This window comes from Lissotriton vulgaris, chromosome 7 (genome assembly GCF_964263255.1).
Source record: "Lissotriton vulgaris chromosome 7, aLisVul1.2, whole genome shotgun sequence".
Taxonomy (NCBI): Eukaryota; Metazoa; Chordata; class Amphibia; order Caudata; family Salamandridae; genus Lissotriton; species Lissotriton vulgaris.
Genome location: NC_141695.1, coordinates 294,048,423 through 294,067,416, shown reverse-complemented (window position 1 = coordinate 294,067,416; position 18,994 = coordinate 294,048,423). Strand labels below are relative to the sequence as shown.

Here is an 18,994-nt window from a genome sequence, read left to right as displayed (position 1 = left end):
CCCAGGGTTCCCAAACGCAAACAGGGGGAGTACCATCCATCAGGGAGGCCATTGCACTGGATAGTGTCCACAAGGAGTCCGCAGAGCAATGGATAAATGTCGAAATGTAATTCGACGAGCAGAGACCTCTCAAGAAGCGGCCATCTTGCAGCCCTGCTTAGCTCCACCTCCATTGTCCTTGTTTAACTGCTCTTTTTGCCTTCTCTTTACTTAACTGCTTTGCCTATTCTTGTGCTGTTCTCTTTCTCCTTGCCTAATTCCCTGCCTAGGCTTGCGCGGTTCTCTCACTCTTTGCTCATTTCCTTTGTTGATTCTCGTGCTTTTCTCTTTCACTTGCTAACCCCTTTTCCCATTCTTGTGCTCTTCTGTTCTTTTACTCAATTCCTTTGCCCATGATTGTGCTCTTCTCATCTTTTGCTCAATGTCTTTGCCCATTCTTGTGCTCTTCTCTTTGTTTAGCTCAATTTCTTACCCATTTATTTGCCATTGATGCCCATTTCTATCCCACCTCCTGCCTCACAATTGCTGTTGCTCTTCTCCCACCGAGCCTTGTCAACCCGCTTCCTCCTCCCAGGATGTACTTAATGTAGACCACCACACGGCCATACCGCCTGCATGCCAAAGGCAAGCCCATCTGCACATGTCTGTGTCTGGAGAGCTCCGACCGCCTGAACCCCTGGCTCCCAACCCACCATCAGGTATGACACCACCGTCCTCTGCACAGTGAACACAGGCAAACCCAGCAAACTGCTGCCACACGGCACTGCTCTATTGGTAGGACCTTTCTCCTTTGCCAGATGCACCTTCTCCTGCACCAGCACGGCTACAGTCATGCCACAAGCACCACGCCGACCTTCCAACATACCACAATAGAAGCGACCAATCAACTCCACTGGCTACTCCTTAACACACGCTCTGTGTGCAATTCCACCAACTTATGGGACCTCATCACTACCCTTGCACCCAACATCATCTTCCTCACAGAAAACTGGCTCAACTCCTCGTCTGCCCCTGACATTGCCACAGCGATCCCTGATAGATATAAATTCACACACCATTACCACCCCAACATGGCAGGAGGAGGAACAGCTATCATCCATAAGGAGACCATACAATGCACCACCATCACCGACAATCCCACCACCTCCATGGATTACTTCAACTTCAAGCTCCACACTGACATCAAGACAACCATCAGAGGCACCCTTGCATACCGTCCCCCAGGGCCGCACTACAGCTTCTACACACCATCGCAGACTTCATTGAACCCCTAGCCCTGAACTCCCAGGACTACATCTTCCTCGGTTACCTCAACTTCCACATCGACAACACCAGTGACAACTACACCGCACACCTCCTCAATAGTATGAGCAGCCTCAGACAGACTCAGATCGTCCACGGCCCCATGCACACCCCAGGACACATGTTGGATCCTATCTCCACCTCCAGCAACCACGTCAAATACAGCCATATCAAAGAACTCACATGGACCGATCACTCCCTCATCCACTTCAGCATCACCAGCCCCACATCACCACCGCCAAGATGGCCAGCACCCCAATCAGCAGCTGGAACAATACATCAGAGACCAGCTGAATGGGCATCCTCAACACCTCCAACCCAGCTCCCGCCATCAACCTGGAACAGGAAATTAAGAACTTCAACAACTAGATCACAAACTGCACCAACAGATTCACCCCCATCAAGAGCAACAATCAGAGAAGAGTCTCCAAAATGGCCAGTTGTTTTACGCCCAAGAACTCAGAACAGTGAAACCTGACAGCAAACAGCTGGAGAGAAGATGGCATGCCAGCATGGACACCTCCAACAGGGCAGCCTTCTAGACCTCCTTCAACCTCTACCACTACCTGCTCAGGACAACAAAGAAGACAACCCTAGCAGCACTCATTGAAATCCACGCAAACATCAGTAAGGAACTCTTCAGCATTTTTAAGGAATTCTTCGACCCAGCTGCTAGCAAAAACACCCTCACACCTTCACAAGAGCTGTGCAGCAACCTTGCCGACTTCTTCCATGTCAAGATTGCAATCATATACAAAAACCTCGAACCCCAACCTCCAACTACAGACTTCCTCAACAGATATGCTTCCACTGCAAACCAACACGAACCACACACTGACCACCTGGAACCTCTTCTCCATCCAGGACACTGCCTCCATAATGAAATGTATCCACTCTGGAGCTTCCACAGACCCAAACCTGAGTCACATTTTCAGCCTCAGACACCAAAGGATCGACCAGGAGCTCACCGTGTTGTCTAATGCCTCAATCACTACTACAACACTTCCCAACACTTGGAAACATGCTGAAGTCAGACTGCTTCTCAAAAAATTATCTGCCGAACCCAGCAAGCTCAAAAACTGCTGACCAATTACCTTGCTCCCATTACCAGCCAAGGTGCTAGAAAAGGGTTTTAACAAGCAACTCATTACTCACCTGGAGCATAAGCAGCTACTCTAGACCTCCCAATCTGGCTTCCACAGCAATCACAGCACTGAGACTGCCCTGATCACAGCCTCCAACTAAATCCAAAATCAATTAAGGAGAGACAGCATCTCTGATCCTCCTTGACCTATCGGCAGCCTTCAACACCATGTCACACCATACGCTGTTACAAAGACTCCACCACATAAGCATCCAATGGGACGTGCACCGATGGATCACCTCCTTTCTCCCTAGAAGAACACAGAGGGTCAGCCTACCACCTTTCACCCCAAGTATTTCATCTGCAGTATATCCCAGGGCTCACCCCTCAGCCTCAACACATATATGACCTCGCTGGCCAACATCATCAGATCTCACGGTCTCAACATAATATTATACGCAGACAACTCTAAAGTCATTCTCTCACTTTCGAATGACCCTACCACAACCAGGATCAACTTCCACAAATGCTGAACAAGCATTGCCGACTGCATAAAGAACAACTTCCCTAATCTTAACACAGAAAAGATGGAAGTACTGATCTTTGTCAATAACAGCAACCAATGGAATGAATCCTGGAGTCCATCAGACCTCGGACTCGCACCCACACCCTCCTACCACTCCAGAAACCTTGGAATCATTATTGACAACAAGCTCACCATGAAATCACAGATTAATACAATCTCCTCTTCTTGCTTTCTCAATCAGTGCATGCTACATAAGATCTTAAAGTGACTACCCCTACACACGAGACGCACCATGACACAGAACTCATCCCCAACCGACTGGACAACTGCAGCGCTCTCTAGGTAGGAATTGCCGCACACATCCTACAGAGCTTTCAGACCATTCAGAACACCACAGCCAAACTCGTTCTGAGCCCCTCGAAGAACGTACGCCACACTCCACCTCAGACGACTCCACTGGGTCCCCGTACAAAAGAGATGCCAATTCAAGCTGCTCACCTATGCATACAAGGCTATACGCAACCAAGGACCCACTTACATCAACCAGCGCTTGAACTTCCACCAACCATTGAGAAGATTATGCTCTACCTCCCTTTTACTTGCCCATCTAACAAAGCAGAAGTGGAGGACGCTCCTTCTCCTGCATCACAGCAAAGACCTGATCCAGCCTCCCCACTCAGCTCCGGACCATCCTCACTACCAGAAATTCAAAGGGCTTTCAAGACCTGGCTGTTTGAATGAGCCCCTGCCACCTGCAAGTGCCTGAATACACTTTCGGGTGATTAGCTGTGCTTTATAAATCCTGGCTGATTGAATGATTTATTGATCAGGAATCAGATTAAATCAAGGGTTATGACATCTTTGGGGGCCAAAGATGTGTCATATGGTTCAGATCCTGGTGACGGATTGTCCACAGTGTACTTTGTTTGACAAAAGCAAGGCTGCAAAAGAAGTCTCTGCTAGGTCTAGTGCAGGTATCAATGGACCTCTGCTAAAATATTGTATTGTACATTGTGGGGTCTTCAATACATATACAGTATTCAGAGAGGTGAGTGTGTTTTGCTACTTGTAGAATACAAGTCTAGGGGCCTTATTTAGAGTTTGGTAGATGGGATAATCCAATACAAACCATCCTCTGTATTCAAGTGCACTATAGTGTATGGCACTTGCAAAATGGTGGGCAAATTTCAGCCACATTTTTGCAGGGTATATCTTTCACCAAACTCTAGATAATGCCCTAAATGGATTTCAGATACTAGTGTGAGTACTGTGATACCACGGACTTTAACTGACAACATTTTTAATCGATCTTGATTATTGACTATTGTTGGGTTATGTTCGGTAAGCCACAGAAGTCCTAATAGGAACTGAAATTGGAGTTCATCAATTAAATTAAACTGTAAGGTTTCACTGTGTCCCCTTTGGAATATTAGTTCCACCGGCTCAGTGTGACTCACTATGGGCCCAGACGACAAGTTTGTCCTATCTACTGCTCTCACGGCTTCACTCTTTGATTTGGGTAAGGCTCTTGGGCCTAGATGTAGGTAATAGCAAATTACTGAATGGTAAGTACCGAATTTTACCGATTCGGTATTCACTATTCGGTAATTGCTATGTAGGTAAAATATTCGGTAAAAATACCAAATCTGTAAGATTCGGTAATTACCGATTCTGTAATTACAGAATCGGTATTTGCCATTGATTCCTATGGGCCTTGAAGCCTTGAAGCACATAGGAATCAATGGCAAATACTGATTCTGTAATTACAGAATGAGTAAAATTACCGAATTTGCAAGGGTGACAGGGTGTCACTTTGACACCCTGTTGCACCCCTGTTTCTGGCTTGTGTGCCATGTGAAACCCAGACATGCCCTTGTGTGCCATGTGAAACACAGACATGCCCTTAGGGCATGTCTGTGTGCCACATGGGTCAGGTGTACATGCACAGATGTGCATGTACACTGGAATTCGTTATTTACCATGGAATAGTATTCCATGGTAAATAACGATTCGGTAAGGGCCTGTGGCACTGATTACAGTGCCACTTACATCTTGATTTACAGAATCGGTAAATTTACTGATTCGGTATTTTACCGAATCTGTAAATTTACCGAATCGGTAAATATACCGATTCTGTAAATAAAATGCCCCCTACGTGCCAAATCCCAAATACCGGTCGGTAACGGCCGAATTCGGCCGTTACCGACCGGTAATTGGCGACCTACATCTGGCCCTTAGACCCTGCAAATTTTAAGTCGCAATAAGTTCCTGTTGCCCCTGAATTAATCACTGAGACTTCATTTAGTTCTTTTTCCCTAAAGTGTAAAGTTACTGATTTTGTAAGATGAGGGGACAAAGATTGTATAGTGTTTTCCAACTGATGTCCTTTTGGAGTCATATCAGATTCTGCACTCACCGGTTCAACTCCGCTCCCTGGTGGTGCTTCAAGTTTTCCTTCGGTGTTATTTTTGATCTTTTCTGGCAGTTACTCAAAAAATGTCCACTTGCACCAGAATAAAAAACACACTTATTCAGTCTCCTATTCTCTCTTTCTACCTTTGATATGGGCCCTAGAATAGTTCTAACCTGCATGGGCTCTACTCCAGATTGACTTTCGGTCATCCTTGTTGTTTCAGTTTTTGCTTGATCAAATCGCGGAGCACTCTCGGGTGAACATCTCTTCTCTATTGCCCCCTCCTTTTGTTCTGTCGAAAGTCTATCTTAAGAACTAGATCTATCAAGACTGATATCTCTGTGGGCCTCTTGGGTACTTGAGCCAGAGCATCTTTTAATTCATCCTTCAAGCCTCTATAAAAAACTGCAGCTCTTTTCTCTTCTGGCCACTCTGTTTTGACCACCAACTTTTAAATTGAGCTAAATAAGCTATCAATTCTCGGTTGCATTGTTTCAGGTCCAATAATTCATTATCCGTTTCCTGCAATGCCTTCCATCTGTTGAATATCCTAAGTACTTCTTTCTTAGACTCATCAAAATCATACAAGATTGGCCGCCGTATCACCACTAAGGTAGGAGAGGATGAAAGCCACTTGAGACTGTGCGCCAGAAAACATTGCTGGGCGGCACATGAAATTGAGGGTACATTGGGTTAAAAGTATTTGGGGCTTTTGTGGGTCTCCATTGAGTCGTTCTGGGGAAGCTAAGGGTATCACTGGTGATAAAGAATGAATAACTTTGGTGGTGATCTTAGGAATTGGGTCCTGAGTGGAACTAGATTCCTCCCCTCTTCCAGATAATGGAAAACCATAAATACTTCCTGTAAACAAGCTATTCAACTTCAATCCCAAATCAGCAGTTTCTCTTTTTGAATGTATTAAGTCTAATCTCAAGATTCTATTTTCCTCTGTCACTCCGACTAATTCTTTCTGTATGCCTTCCAGCACTTCACTTAACATAGGCCACTTGGTCAGTGTGGGAGCAGAATGTCGAGAATTTTCAAAACGCCCACTTCAGAGCAAACGTCACCAGACTATTCACTTAGTTGACAAATTGGTCAATGAAGGGAGAGGGGAATGGGATTTAAAGAAGACAGCTGAATTCTCCTGTCACCTCGTCTACTTCTGTCTTCGTGTCCTTGCTCGGTCTTGTAAGGCCACTTCAGGAGATTTTCCTACCATTACCTATTAGCTTTAGGCTGAGCGCCCCTCTTCTTTCTTTGATGTACTCAACTTTTTATGTTAACAAGCTTTTTTTAATTTGTACATCGTATTGTTATTTAATAACTTTCATTTGTTAAATTCTTCTCTTCAGATTACATTTATAATAACAGTCTTAAACATTTCATGTCAATAACAGGTACTTGCTTGACCCAGACATAACATGAAGAGCAGCCGGCTTGCTTGAGAGTTCAGGTAAGAAATTACACTTCTTTCTTCTAACTGCCAACTGATGCCTCTCTCGAGAATTTTGTAGGGAAGAAATGCCTTGTTGAATATATTCCTTATTCAACTTGAAAGTAGCACTGCAGAACACACAGGAGAATTAACAGGTTTTTAGGATAATTTCCAGCTTGTGCTGACTCTGCTACAGACGTATTCTTGTGACGCTAATCTACTTTTAGTCACATGAATAACTCCACCCAGAATTTCCTTCAAATAAGGATTGTCTGACAGAACTTGCCACTACCCAGGAGAGATACAGGAAAAGGTACGCAACCAAAAACACTATACACCAAATTTACAATGCTGCAACTACCCTGACTAGCTTCCTGGACGCGGCTAGGGAATAAATCTGACTATAGGTAAATCTCCTCAGGTGAAGTACGAGGAGACCAGAGCTAGCGCGCAGTTTACACTAGGGTGACCAACTGGCATGGGTGCAAATTCAGGACGGTAAGTGTAAAAATTCAGGACAAAGGGTCAAAATTCAGGACAAAAATTCAGGACACAAGGTCAAAATTCAGGACAAAACTTCGGGACAAAAGGTAAGTTTTACAGACACATCAGAGGAAGTTGCACAATAGTATAAAAGTGAGTAAATAGACAACCATTTAAGTAGAAGTCAAAATAAGTTTAGATTAGGTTGAGACAATCGTGCACTTTATGGTTTTTCGGTATGCGTGCAGCTTTGAGCAATGGTGCTGTTTTTTTGTTGTACTTCATATGATAGTAATCTATTTATATGGTTACTGCACTGGGTTGTCCAGTCCAATATTTTGTTTACAACTCATGGTCCTGAGTAAGCATGTGCGGAAAGTCCGTTCCGCTCGCGGATTTTGCGGATTTTCGGTAAATTCGCAATCCGCGAACTCTCGCGAATTTACCGAAAATCCGCAAATTCGCACGCAGCGGATTTTTTTGCTTGGTGATACAATATTGCGGCGTGCGGCGTTCACTTACCGTCATTCAGCGTTTGCGAGTTGTTTTTCTCGATATTTTGCGAGTGCTGCGCCATTTTGGATCTTGCTGCGGGATCCCGTGGGAGTTTGGCGACGCATTGCGAGAGTTCGCAATTGCGAACATGTAGATGCGGCGGGCAGCAACAATCTCGCACTCGCGAAATTACAAAATTTGCAATTCTGCACAAGAAATCCACCAGCAAGTAGCATAAACCTTCTGAAAATGATGATTTTTATCAGAATAACTCCTCAGGTTGACATTTGCCTGCACTTTTTTGGATTTGAGGCCTTTTTGACTTTCTTTGGATCACTTTTGGATTAGAAATCAACTTTCACAAGTAAGTTTGTTTGGGGCATTACAGTTGCTGTTCTGCAGAAAAACGAGTATAGCAAAATTGAAAGCACTCAGCAGGTGCAAAAGTTCAAACTCATCATTAGTAACCATTCCCTGTAGTGCTTCCTGAGGGGCCCCTCCAGAGTTCAGTTGCCTACTTGCAACTATTCTATGACCCTGCTCTGACCCTCACAGCAGGCTCATAGAATGGCTACAAGTAGGCCACAGAGGTCCTGGGAAAAAAAATTGGACAGAAAGCAAATTACAGATAAGGAAGCAGGTGCCAGACAGGACGTTTAAATTCAGTGACACATTAATCAACCCCAAATTAATTCATGTCAGTTGAAGCAGGCAGGTGTGCTTGCTTTCCCCCCCCCCATAATCTACAGTGATGAATCAGAGGGTGGCAGTGATGTACCAGAGGGTGGCATGGGTGAATCAGAGGGTGGCAGTGGTGAAACAGAGGGTGCTGTGAACCTGTGATGATGAACCAGACGTAGAAACAACAAAGTCGCGACCGTTGCGAGCCGACAAGTAAGTTCGCAATTCCGAACTGGTACAAAACCCTCGCAAACTGGCAGAAACCCTTGCGAACACAAAAAAAACCAAAAACGTAAATTTGCGAGAGTTTGCAGATTTTGCGGATTGCGAGTTTGCAAATACGCAAATTCGCGAACGCCAGATTCGCAAAATTCGCTCATGCTTAGTCCTGAGCAGGCATGTTTGGTGAGGGACGTGGTCAGGAAGATCTGCCCGGATAGTCCGTTTGGTGAGGGAAGTGGTCAGGAAGATCTGCCCGGATAGTCTTTATTACTAGCATCTCATATCCGAGTACCATTGTGAGATGTAATGTGGCACGCATAGGCCAACTAAAGGGAGGATTGCTGTGATGAACCCGCTATAGGGAACGCATTATGGATGTTTCAGCAAGTGGAAATTAAAATATGGAATTTGACTTTGCTTATGGAGGCTTCCAGAGAGTTGCACTAGCTGACGAAGTCACAAAGGTGCTTTTCCCTGCAGCTTTCTTAAAGAAGGCACTGTCAATACACTATTACATCGTTTATTTTTTACGCTTTGCCTTTCGCTACAAACACAATATACATCTCAAGCATAGCACATGGCACTATGAGGCTTTCCCTAAAACCTAAAACAAAACATGCAAACATTTACAATTATTCGTGTAACATTCAAGTAGCAGTTGGGTGTCACTCAAAATGTCATATGTATGATGTATAGATCCCACACATAAGCACAGATCAAATACTGAATAGTAACATATAAGCAAGGGAGTAGCCAGAAAATTAAAATACCTCCCACTTTGAACTAAAGCTCCTATGGCACCAAGAAAGCAAATAAGTCATCACAGCCCTCCCCAGAAGAGCTCTCTTGTCCAAGGATCTAGCCATCCATCCTTCCATCAAACTCCTGATATCCACCATTTCAAATTTACATTCTGTCATCTAATAATTCTTTCATCCATAATTCAGTCTTTCACCATTCATTCTGTCCTTCCATCTGTGTGCCCATCCATATCCAAACATTTTCAAACATTTGCAAACTTATCCATCATCTAGCCTTCCATCCATCATTTCACTCATCCATCCCTCTATCCATCATTTCATTCATTCATCCATCCCTCCATCCATCATTTCACCCATCCATCCCTTCATCCACCCTTTCACTCATCCATCCATCATCCATCCACCTTTCACCCAATCCATCCTTTCACTCATCCATCCACTTTTCCACCCATCCATCCACTCATCCATCCAGCCGTTGACCCTTTCATCCAAGCCAACCTTTCACTCATCCATCCACTATTCCATCCATCCACTCACTCATCCATCCACCCATTTACCCTTTCACCCATCCAGCCATCCTCTCACTTACTTATCCATCACCCAGTCACTCATCCATATACCTGTTCAACTTTTCACTCATCCATCCATCTTTTCTCCCAGTTCTCCACCCTCCCTTTCAATCATGTATGCATTCTTTCACACATACATCTTTACATTCTTACTTTCACTCATCCAGACACCCATTCCCCCATCCATTCTGCCAATCATTCATCCATGCTTTAACTCATCCATCCATATATCCTCCCTTTCCCGCTCCATTCCCCTTTCACTTAGCCAGTCATCCTTCCATCCTCCCTTCACCTATCCACCCACTCATAAATCAATCCATTGACCCTATCACTCAACCATCCTTTCTCTCATCCATCCACACTTTCACTCATCTATCCATCCTTTTTTCTATTCTCCCTTTCACTCGCTCATGCATCCACTTGTCCACCCATCCATCCAATCACTCATCCATCCAACTATTTACCCTTTTACCCACCCACCCATCCATCCTTCCACTTAGTAATCCATCCACCCAGTCACTCAGCCGTCTACCCATTCAACTTTTCACTCATCCATCCATCCTTTCTTCCAGCTCTTCAACCTCCCTTTCACTCATGTATGCTCTACATTCCAATGTTCTAATTTTATTTATTTCTTCTGCAAGCATAAGCAATGTGGAAAAAATAGCAAACATATTAAAAAGTAGAATAAAGGAGTTGCCTAGCAGCCCAGGTGCAAAGCCCAGGCCCTGAAGGGCATCCCTTTTTGGGCTGTTGTGCACATATGATTTGTCACTTGCTGTGAAGAGACAGAGCCACTATGGTTTCACTCACTATGTATAAATTCATGTTTATGATAAACTTTTGAGAAAGCATGAGTTGGGCCAAACCTAAAACTAATGCATCATTTAACGCGCAAGAGACAGCCAAGTCCAACGAAGGTGTTTACCAACCACAGCGTCCCGCAGAAGCTCCAACTTCTCCCCAAAGCTTCCAATTGCCTTTAAGACAATACACTTCAAGAAAGTTAGGGAGCATCCTTCATCAGGGTTTATTAACTACGAACCATTGATAGATTAATTCTAAGACATCTGTGTATTGAAACTGGTGAGCACGGGGTCAACTGTTTACAGACCGAAAGTGCGGAACAGTTTGAAGGGGCAGGGAAGTATGACTTAACATCTCTTAAAAAATAACCATGAGGCCACAGATCTCATCAGGCGTAAGGTGGTATGAGTTGATTATAAAGTTATTAAAGCTAAACACATGAGCGCATGATCTTCAAAGGAAAGAACTGCCATTTTGGGATCGAGAAAGCCTGTTGGAGGCAAATCTGGACGTGGGTGACCTGGTGAATCTGCAGCAGGCACCAATTGTGCGGGAGCAAGGTTTGTCACATTATTTGTTCAGCGCTGCTCCTGCCACCCTGGCAAGGCTGAGTCAACTTGTGTGAAACACTGTGCATTAAACAGATTGCTCCAGGGCAGTCTGTGCATAATGAGCGTAATCACGACACTCACAGGAAGAATACCAGGGCAGACCAATGGGGCAAAAGGACAGCTAAAGAGAGCAGGGTGTAACAGCTTAAACTGGCCCATTGTCATTCTGTATGGGGCAATCATCCGCAGACAGAATGACAATGGGCGGGGTGGGCTGCTCTTATCCTCGAGGAAGAGTTCGAGGTGCCCCAACAGGTGCCTGAGGCTTCTCGCAGGGAGCAGTGCTGCTCCCTGCAATGGCCAGAATTACGGACAAAAGGCGTCCGTAAAAGGGATCCTCACGGACAACGGAGTGAGGTCCAAATTAAAGACGGTCGTGAAATTTACGGACGGTTGGTCACCCTAGTTCACACTCTACTTGTCTCGCGCTCCGAAGAACTAGAGTGCTGACTCGAGAGTGCAATTCCGGTGGCCATTTTGGAATTTCGAGAATTCCAACCTTTGAGCCAACTGACCCTCTTTAGCCAATTCTTAACCGGTTTCTTACTTCTGTGATGGATTATGTTTAAACTTAAACCCCGTGACACTACCGGATTTAGTTGGGTTCTGACAGGGACTCCTCATTGTTGGTAATAGATATAGTGCAACAGCCCGCATGACCTCAGCATTCCCTCAGGGCACCGGCACCTTCATTTCCATGTAAGTCTCCCGCAGTACCGCCACCTCAGCAGCTCACGTTCAGGTGAGAATACGGTGGCCATGCTACCCTACAGTATTTTTTTTCCCCACCGAGTTCTTAAAGGGTGACATTTGTTTCATTCCTCATTACCCAGCATATATGTAAGGTTAGTGTTACTGGATTACTAAAAGGTGACCTCCATTTTATATGCAAAATGAAGTCTAGCCGTTTCACATTACTACCATCTGCAAAGTTAGTACAACCAAAAGTGTGACCTTAATTTTGGCTGCAGAGTGATTCTCACAACTCGTTGTTTAATACGCTAATTTCTTCTGTTGTTGATACAAAGCTGTTTATGTGATGCACCAATGCGATTTATGGGAATTAATGTATTATTGATGCACAATAGAGAACATTTATTTTTCTAACCTTGTGTGCATACTCCTTTGTGGTGTGCCTAGTTTGTACCGCTTTTGGCCGCCATAAGTGTGGCAGGGTATGCTCAGATGTGAGCCCCTTGCTCAAGTTGCCACTGGATTCAAGCAAGCCGGGCTGAAGACGGCTAAAATGCCAGAAACCGGTCCTCGGAAGCTTGTTTCCGGTCCAGGGAAGACATGGCTTGGCAGTTTGGACTGGATTGTTCCCATGAGGCAGAGGGTCAGACTGATTTGCATATAGCCATGTCTGAACTGGGGTGGTAGAGTGGGCTAAAGAACGGTGATGGATTAAACCCAGATCTTTTGACTGGGTGTGAGTGTTTGATTGATTCAGATGCTCCGCCCATCACTACCCCCTTTTGTACCACTTTTGGCCGCCATAAGTGTGGCTGGGTATGCTCAGACGTGAGTCCCTTGCTCACGTTGCAACTGGATTCAAGCAAGCCGGGCTGAAGACGGCTGAAATGCCAGAAACCGATCCTCGGAAGCTTGTTTCCGGTCCAGGGAAGACATGGCTTGGCAGTTCGGGCTGGATTGTTCCCATGAGGCACAGGGTCAGACTGATTTGCATACAGCCATGTCTGAACTGGGGTTGCAGAGTGGGCTAAAGAACGGTGATGGATTAAACCCAGATCTTTTGACTGGATGTGAGTGTTTGATTGATTCAGATGCTCCGCCCATCACCACCCCCTTTTGTACCGCTTTTGGCCGCCATAAGTGTGGCAGGGTATGCTCAGACGTGAGTCCCTTGCTCACGTTGCCACTGGATTCAAGCAAGCCGGGCTGAAGATGGCTGAAATGCCAGAAACCGGTCCTCTGAAGCTTGTTTCCGGTCCAGGGAAGACATGGCTTGGCAGTTTGGGCTGGATTGTTCCCATGAGGCACAGGGTCAGACTGATTTGCATATAGCCATGTCTGAACTGGGGTGGCAGAGTGGGCTAAAGAACGGTGATGGATTAAACCCAGATCTTTTGACTGGGTGTGAGTGTTTGATGGATTCAGATGCTCTGCCCATCACCACCCCCTTTTGTACCGCTTTTGGCCGCCATAAGTGTGGCAGGGTATGCTCAGACGTGAGTCCCTTGCTCACGTTGCAACTGGATTCAAGCAAGCCGGGCTGAAGACGACTGAAATGCCAGAAACCGGTCCTCGGAAGCTTGTTTCCGGTCCAGGGAAGACATGGCTTGGCAGTTCGGGCTGGATTGTTCCCATGAGGCACAGGGTCAGATTGATTTGCATACAGCCATGTCCGAACTGGGGTGGCAGAGTGGGCTAAAGAACGGTGATGGATTAAACCCAGATCTTTTGACTGGGTGTGAGTGTTTGATTGATTCAGATGCTCCGCCCATCACCACCCCCTTTTGTACCGCTTTTGGCCGCCATAAGTGTGGCAGGGTATTCTCAGACGTGAGTCCCTTGCTCACGTTGCCACTGGATTCAAGCAAGCCGGGCTGAAGACGGCTGAAATGCCAGAAACCGGTCCTCGGAAGCTTGTTTCCGGTCCAGGGAAGACATGGCTTGGCAGTTCGGGCTGGATTGTTCCCATGAGGCACAGGGTCAGACTGATTTGCATATAGCCATGTCTGAACTGGGGTGGCAGAGTGGGCTAAAGAACGGTGATGGATTAAACCCAGATCTTTTGACTGGGTGTGAGTGTTTGATTGATTCAGTTGCTCCTCCCATCACCACCCCCTTTTGTACCGCTTTTGGCCACCATAAGTGTGGCAGGGTATGCTCAGACGTGAGTCCCTTGCTCACGTTGCCACTGGATTCAAGCAAGCCGGGCTGAAGACGGCTGAAATGTCAGAAACCGGTCCTCGGAAGCTTGTTTCCGGTCCAGGGAAGACATGGCTTGGCAGTTCGGGCTGGATTGTTCCCATGAGGCACAGGGTCAGACTGATTTGCATATAGCCATGTCTGAACTGGGGTGGTAGAGTGGGCTAAAGAACGGTGATGGATTAAACCCAGATCTTTTGACTGGGTGTGAGTGTTTGATTGATTCAGATGCTCCGCCCATCACTACCCCCTTTTGTACCACTTTTGGCCGCCATAAGTGTGGCTGGGTATGCTCAGACGTGAGTCCCTTGCTCACGTTGCAACTGGATTCAAGCAAGCCGGGCTGAAGACGGCTGAAATGCCAGAAACCGATCCTCGGAAGCTTGTTTCCGGTCCAGGGAAGACATGGCTTGGCAGTTCGGGCTGGATTGTTCCCATGAGGCACAGGGTCAGACTGATTTGCATACAGCCATGTCTGAACTGGGGTTGCAGAGTGGGCTAAAGAACGGTGATGGATTAAACCCAGATCTTTTGACTGGATGTGAGTGTTTGATTGATTCAGATGCTCCGCCCATCACCACCCCCTTTTGTACCGCTTTTGGCCGCCATAAGTGTGGCAGGGTATGCTCAGACGTGAGTCCCTTGCTCACGTTGCCACTGGATTCAAGCAAGCCGGGCTGAAGATGGCTGAAATGCCAGAAACCGGTCCTCGGAAGCTTGTTTCCGGTCCAGGGAAGACATGGCTTGGCAGTTTGGGCTGGATTGTTCCCATGAGGCACAGGGTCAGACTGATTTGCATATAGCCATGTCTGAACTGGGGTGGCAGAGTGGGCTAAAGAACGGTGATGGATTAAACCCAGATCTTTTGACTGGGTGTGAGTGTTTGATGGATTCAGATGCTCTGCCCATCACCACCCCCTTTTGTACCGCTTTTGGCCGCCATAAGTGTGGCAGGGTATGCTCAGACGTGAGTCCCTTGCTCACGTTGCAACTGGATTCAAGCAAGCCGGGCTGAAGACGACTGAAATGCCAGAAACCGGTCCTCGGAAGCTTGTTTCCGGTCCAGGGAAGACATGGCTTGGCAGTTCGGGCTGGATTGTTCCCATGAGGCACAGGGTCAGATTGATTTGCATACAGCCATGTCCGAACTGGGGTGGCAGAGTGGGCTAAAGAACGGTGATGGATTAAACCCAGATCTTTTGACTGGGTGTGAGTGTTTGATTGATTCAGATGCTCCGCCCATCACCACCCCCTTTTGTACCGCTTTTGGCCGCCATAAGTGTGGCAGGGTATTCTCAGACGTGAGTCCCTTGCTCACGTTGCCACTGGATTCAAGCAAGCCGGGCTGAAGACGGCTGAAATGCCAGAAACCGGTCCTCGGAAGCTTGTTTCCGGTCCAGGGAAGACATGGCTTGGCAGTTCGGGCTGGATTGTTCCCATGAGGCACAGGGTCAGACTGATTTGCATATAGCCATGTCTGAACTGGGGTGGCAGAGTGGGCTAAAGAACGGTGATGGATTAAACCCAGATCTTTTGACTGGGTGTGAGTGTTTGATTGATTCAGTTGCTCCTCCCATCACCACCCCCTTTTGTACCGCTTTTGGCCACCATAAGTGTGGCAGGGTATGCTCAGACGTGAGTCCCTTGCTCACGTTGCCACTGGATTCAAGCAAGCCGGGCTGAAGACGGCTGAAATGTCAGAAACCGGTCCTCGGAAGCTTGTTTCCGGTCCAGGGAAGACATGGCTTGGCAGTTCGGGCTGGATTGTTCCCATGAGGCACAGGGTCAGACTGATTTGCATATAGCCATGTCTAAACTGGGGTGGCAGAGTGGGCTAAAGAACGGTGATGGATTAAACCCAGATCTTTTGACTGGGTGTGAGTGTTTGATTGATTCAGATGCTCTGCCCATCACATCCCCCTTTTGTACCGCTTTTGGCCGCCATAAGTGTGGCAGGGTATGCTCAGACGTGAGTCCCTTGCTCACGTTGCCACTGGATTCAAGCAAGCCGGGCTGAAGACGGCTGAAATGCCAGAAACCTGTCCTCGGAAGCTTGTTTCCGGTCCAGGGATGACATGGCTTGGCAGTTCGGGCTGGATTGTTCCCATGAGGCACAGGGTCAGACTGATTTGCATACAGCCATGTCTGAACTGGGGTGGCAGAGTGGGCTAAAGAACGGTGATGGATTAAACCCAGATCTTTTGACTGGGTGTGAGTGTTTGATTGATTCAGATGCTCCGCTCATCACCACCCCCTTTTGTACCGCTTTTGGCCGCCATAAGTGTGGCATTGTATGCTCAGACGTGAGTCCCTTGCTCACGTTGCCACTGGATTCAAGCAAGCCGGGCTGAAGACGGCTGAAATGCCAGAAACCAGTCCTCGGAAGCTTGTTTCCGGTCCAGGGAAGACATGGCTTGGCAGTTCGGGCTGGATTTTTCCCATGAGGCACAGGGTCAGACTGATTTGCATATAGTCATGTCTGAACTGGGGTGGCAGAGTTGGCTAAAGAACGGTGATGGATTAAACCCAGATCTTTTGACTGGGTGTGAGTGTTTGATTGATTCAGATGCTCCGCCCATCACCACCCCCTTTTGTACCGCTTTTGGCCGCCATAAGTGTGGCAGGATATGCTCAGACGTGAGTCCCTTGCTCACGTTGCCACTGGATTCAAGCAAGCCGGGCTGAAGACCGCTGAAATGCCAGAAACCGCTCCTCGGAAGCTTGTTTCCGGTCCAGGGAAGACATGGCTTGGCAGTTCGGGCTGGATTGTTCCCATGAGGCACAGGGTCAGACTGATTTGCATATAGCCATGTCTGAACTGGGGTGGCAGAGTGGGCTAAAGAACGGTGATGGATTAAACCCAGATCTTTTGACTGGGTGTGAGTGTTTGATTGATTCAGATGCCCCGCCCATCACCTCCCCCTTTTGTACCGCTTTTGGCCGCCATAAGTGTGGCAGGGTATGCTCAGACGTGAGTCCCTTGCTCACGTTGCCACTGGATTCAAGCAAGCCGGGCTGAAGACGGCTGAAATGCCAGAAACCGGTCCTCGGAAGCTTGTTTCCGGTCCAGGGAAGACATGGCTTGGCAGTTCGGGCTGGATTGTTACCATGAGGCACAGGGTCAGACTGATTTGCATATAGCCATGTCTGAACTGGGGTGGCAGAGTGGGGAAAAGAACGGTGATGGATTAAACCCAGATCTTTTGACTGGGTGTGAGTGTTTGATTGATTCAGATACTCCGCCCATCACCACCCCCTTTTGTACCGCTAGTATGTCACTGGGGCTTGGGGGATGTTGCTCAAACGCTGTACACATTGCCTCTGGGATCAGCCTGACTGCTCTGCCAAGCTACCAAGGGGGTGAGCAGGGGTATCTTGGGTGTGTAACTCCCTTACCCTGACCAAAGTGGGTGGTTCTGCCTGTCTTAGGTAAGCGTGGGCGGAAAATCCGTTCCGCTCGCGGATTTTGCGGATTTTCGGGAAATCCGCAATCCGCGAGATTTGCGGATTTCCCGCAAAATCCGCAAATTCGCACGCAGCGGATTTTTTTGGCGGCGCGCGGCGTTGGTGATACAATTTTTGCGTGATCCCGCGGGAATTGGCGAGCGCGATTACGTCATCGCGGCTTGCCAGCGATAGTTTGTCAACGCGAGTACGGCGAGATCACGTCTCGCGGTACTTCGCAATTGCGAGATTTGAGATGCGGCGAGCGAAAATATAAATTTGCAATTCTGCACAAGAAATCCACCAGCAAGCAGCATAAACCTTCTAGAAATGATGATTTTTATGTGAATAACTCCTTAGTTTGACATTTGCCTGCACTTTTTTAGCGAGGAGTCCATTTTGGGGAGGGGGGCAGGGGGGTGGGAGGAAGGAAGTGCCCCATAGTCTTCAACTTCCTGTTCCTGTTCAGCAGGCTCCTCCCAGTGCTTTGTCCATCTCCTGGTCACTTTTCATTCGGATGTGGACCTGGAAGGATTACTTTTTGTGGATGCTGCTGGATCTTTGGATTTGAGGCCTTTTTGACTTTCTTTGGATCACTGTTGGATTAGAAATTTTACAAGTAAGTTTGTTTGGGGCATTACAGTTGCTGCAACTAAAATTTTGGGATTTTCGATTTTTGGGCTGTTTTGGGGCCTTTTCCCCAGGGGTACTCAGTGGTGGGTGGACTGTGGTTGTCTTGAACTTAAACATCATGGAGGCCATAGATGAATTGGGATTGTGCTGATTTTTCTGTGTTTTTCGATTTTTTTTTTTTGTAAAATTTTGTGTTTTTCGATTTTTGACCTGTTGTTGGGGCCTTGACCAGGGGTAGTGAGTGGTGCATGGGCCTAGTCTTTCTGTGGGCTGTCTTGAATTTAAACATCATGGAGGCCATGGATGGAATGGGATTGTGCTGATTTTGCAGTGTTTTTCGATTTTTGGGCCTGTACTTGTGGCCTTTTCACCAGGGGTATTTGAGTCTAGCATGGGCCTAGTCTTTCTGTGGGCTGTCTTGAATTTAAACATCATGGAGGCCATGGATGGAATAGGATTGTGCGGATTTTGCAGTGTTTTTCGATTTTTGGGCCTGTACTTGTGGCCTTTTCACCAGGGGTATTTGAGTCTAGCATGGGCCTAGTCTTTCTGTGGGATGTCTTGAATTTTAAACATCATGGAGGCCATGGATTGAATGGGATTGTGCTGATTTTGCAGTGTTTTTCGATTTTT

The 18,994-nt window shown here is 47.0% G+C and overlaps 1 long non-coding RNA gene across 2 annotated transcripts in view; it reads left to right on the top strand.

Moving 5' to 3' along the window:
- LOC147701419 (uncharacterized) overlaps positions 1-18,994 on the top strand; it is a 63,942-nt gene that overhangs the window by 19,987 nt on the left and 24,961 nt on the right. For both annotated transcript variants that reach the window (XR_015297466.1, XR_015297465.1), the window contains one exon: positions 6,726-6,781. This is a non-coding gene — a long non-coding RNA (uncharacterized LOC147701419). The remainder of the gene's footprint in view (positions 1-6,725; positions 6,782-18,994) is intronic.